Source organism: Callorhinchus milii, unplaced genomic scaffold (assembly GCF_018977255.1).
Source record: "Callorhinchus milii isolate IMCB2004 unplaced genomic scaffold, IMCB_Cmil_1.0 Scaffold698, whole genome shotgun sequence".
Classification (NCBI taxonomy): domain Eukaryota; kingdom Metazoa; phylum Chordata; class Chondrichthyes; order Chimaeriformes; family Callorhinchidae; genus Callorhinchus; species Callorhinchus milii.
Genome location: NW_024705439.1, coordinates 9,473 through 12,827, shown reverse-complemented (window position 1 = coordinate 12,827; position 3,355 = coordinate 9,473).

The window sequence follows — 3,355 nt, the reverse complement described above, 5'->3', positions numbered from 1 at the left end:
GGGAGATGAAGTGGTAGTCCAAGATGATTTTATTAATGATGGTGATGTCCAAGACCGTAAGGCCCTGGTGATCACCAGGTCAAGGGGGTGGCCACGGTGATCACCAGGTCAAGGGGGAGTGGATGAGGAGGGAGAGGTTAAGGGAAGAGAGGAGGGAGGAGAAGTCGGCAGAGGTAGAGCAGAAAGGGATGAAGTGGAGGTTGAAGCCGCCTAAGATTGGGAGGCGTTCAGAGCAGAGGGAGAGGGAAGATAGGAGGGTGGAGATGTCCGAGTGGAAGGTGGGGGAGGGCTTGGGGGGACGGTAAACAAGGAGGATTTTGAAGGAAAGCCTGGAGGGGTGGTAGAGGGTGAGGTGTTCAAAGGAGGGAAAGGTTCCGGAGGAATAAGGGGAAAGGCCGAGGGGAGACCGTGAGATGAGAGCCACACCATCGCCACGGCGATTAGGCCGTAGGGTTTGGTGAAAGGTGTAACCTGGAGATGTGGTCTTGACTAGTGGGAAGGTGTGGCCTGGGGTGACCCAGGTTTCGGTGAGGGCGAGGATGTCGATATTTTCCTCAACAGTGTTTTGGAAGGGGACGTTGGGGGTGATTGACAAAGAAGCAGATATCTTTCTGTACTACTATATAGATGGTGTGGGAACCGGAACAAACAATTGCATAATTTAAAGTTTGCAGGAAGCTGCAGCAACTCATTTGTTATGCTACGGAGTCCTGTAGCTCAGTGGTTAGAGCACTTACCTCGCTAGCGAGAGGACCCGCGTTTGATTCCCGGGCAGATCAGGACAAAAAGTTTCCTTACACCCATTTCCGGGCTAGCGGGTTCCTGGTAGATTATTTTTTGAAAAATACGAGGCTCTGGCAATGTCCCACTGACAGTCACACTGTGCAGTTCCTATAGTTTAAAATAATAATAATCCTTGCATTTGATATAACGCCTTATTACGTCGGTGAGATGACTCAAAGCGCTTCACAGAATATACTGTAAAGTGCAGTTTTGTGGGCGAAACGCGTCAGCCAGTTGCGCACAGCAGTGTCCCACAAACAGTCGTGGATTTTTTCAGCAATAAAAAAGTATTATAGCAATAAAGAAAAGTAATAAAATATCATTTTATATATAAATAAAATAAAATCCTTTCATTTTTGTCACCCACCCTGTTCATCAACGACATGTTGGATGGCATAGAGGGGGAAAAACTTGGTGTATCTGTTTCTGGCCTCTCTGACAGGATTGTGGCTTCTGTTTATAATAATCCTTGCATTTGATGACAACTGGGTTCCTACTTACTGCTAGGTAAACAGAGGCTTGTGAAGTAAGGAAACTTGCAGAACTCCACTCCCTTCATGGGTCGTAAACCAGAGTGCTTCAGAAATGGTGATGAACCAAATAAACAGTGCTTTGAACCTGTGACTGAATTGAGCTTTTTTTGTGCAGATTTCTGCAGGATTGATGAAGCCTCGTGTCACAATGAGGCAGAAGTGCTTCGCTTTGAGGCCATCATGAGTATTCATGAACAGATGGACGATGATGCAAATGGCAATGTTGATGTGGAGGAGAGCGATGAGGTCAGTGTAACGCAGCACTTCCCTGAGAACCTGGTGTCCCGCCCGGGTTAGTTTAAGACTTTCCAAATACAAGGAGATCAGAGCTGAGCTGAATTTGGCCCTTCAGGATGTGAGATTTAAAGCAAAAGAACCATAGAAATTTATAGCATAGAAATATCCACTAAAATTTATAGCCATTCAGACCATCATGTCTGTACCTGCTTTAAAAACCATCCTTTTAGTCCCACTTTCCTGCCCTTTCCCCATGTTGCTAATTCTATTTAGATATTATCTAGTTCGCTTTTGAAAGCTAATGTGGATTCTGCCTCAGTCACTGCTCCCAGCCGCGCATCCCATATCCTAACTCTGTGTCAAAATGTTTTGTGACTTCCCCATTTGCTCATTTACTAACCATCTTACATTGATGCACTCCAGTTACTGACCAGTGGACATGATTGTCCTTATTGACTATCAAAGTTTGGTTCCCCATCCCCCAGAGAATAGAGTTCAAAATTCTCGTCCTCACCTTCAAAACCTTCCAAAGCCTTGCCCTTTCCTACCTCTGCTGACCCCATATCAAGCCTTCCGCTCAGCAGCCTGCTTCACAGCCCCCACCCTGCCTGTCCCACCATCGGCTGTCAGGCCTTCAGCCTCTCATCCCGCACCCTTTGGAAGTCTATGCCACAGTCCCTTTGTCTTGTTCCCTCCCGTGCCTCCTTTAAGTCACATCTCAAGACCCTCCTCTTCGTACTCACCTTTGGCCATCCTCCTACCCCCACCCTTCCTGCCCTCCACACCTTTTGATCCCAACCCCCAGCTCATGTCCATATCCCCAACTGTCCAGTACCTTGGGACGTCCTCCCGACATGAAAAGCGCTGTGTAAATATAATTTTATATTGTATTTTTGTATTGTAAAACTGATCAACATTTTAAAGACTTTTATTAGTCCACCCCTCAACCTTTTCAACAGAAAAAGTCACAACATGTCCTGTAAATGTTCTCCCCCACGCTGATGCCCGTCAGATAGCTGATGAGGAAACTCTGAGGCTTGTTGGGTCAGCTGCTGGAAGGTATTATCTGGAGTCCGAGAGTAGATAGGGAGAAACTGTTTCCTGTGGCGGATGGGTCGGTCACAATAGGCTGAATCTTGCTGTGTGCCTACTTCTGTGCCATAAGATTGTATAATTCAAGAGGACACAGATTTAAGATAATTGGCAAAAGAGCTGAGGGGACATATTTTTACCCAGAGAGTTGTTATGATCTGGAATGCACAGTCTGAAAGGATGGTGGAAACAGATTCGATAATAGCTTTCAAAAGGGAATTGATAGGTAAAAACAAAAAATGTGCAGGGCTATGGGGTAAGAGCGGGGGAATGGGACTAATTGGTAGCTTGGCAGCTCTTTCAAAGAGCACGATGGGCTGAATGGCTTCCTTATGTGCTGTAAGATGTATAATTTGTTTTTCCCTCTGTCCTGGTCAACAGTCTTCCAGATAGCTTGCTGATTCACCTCATGTCTGTGGTATCTTGCTATGTGCAAATTGTGTTTGCCTTCAACAAACATATTCAACAGCAGTTCCCTGTGAAACATTTTGAGACATTTCAGTGTTTCAAATGCAAGGATAATTATTAATTTACTTACTCACTCAGCTTTATCTCATTCCGTAACATTGCCCACCTCTGTCCCTGCCCTAGGCTCCCTCAATGGCAGCCTCATTCATGCTTTGATCACGTCTAGGCTGGACTACACCAAGGCAGACTCTACAGCTGTTTCCTACAGAAACTGCAGATCATCCCCAGCTCTGGAAACCTAA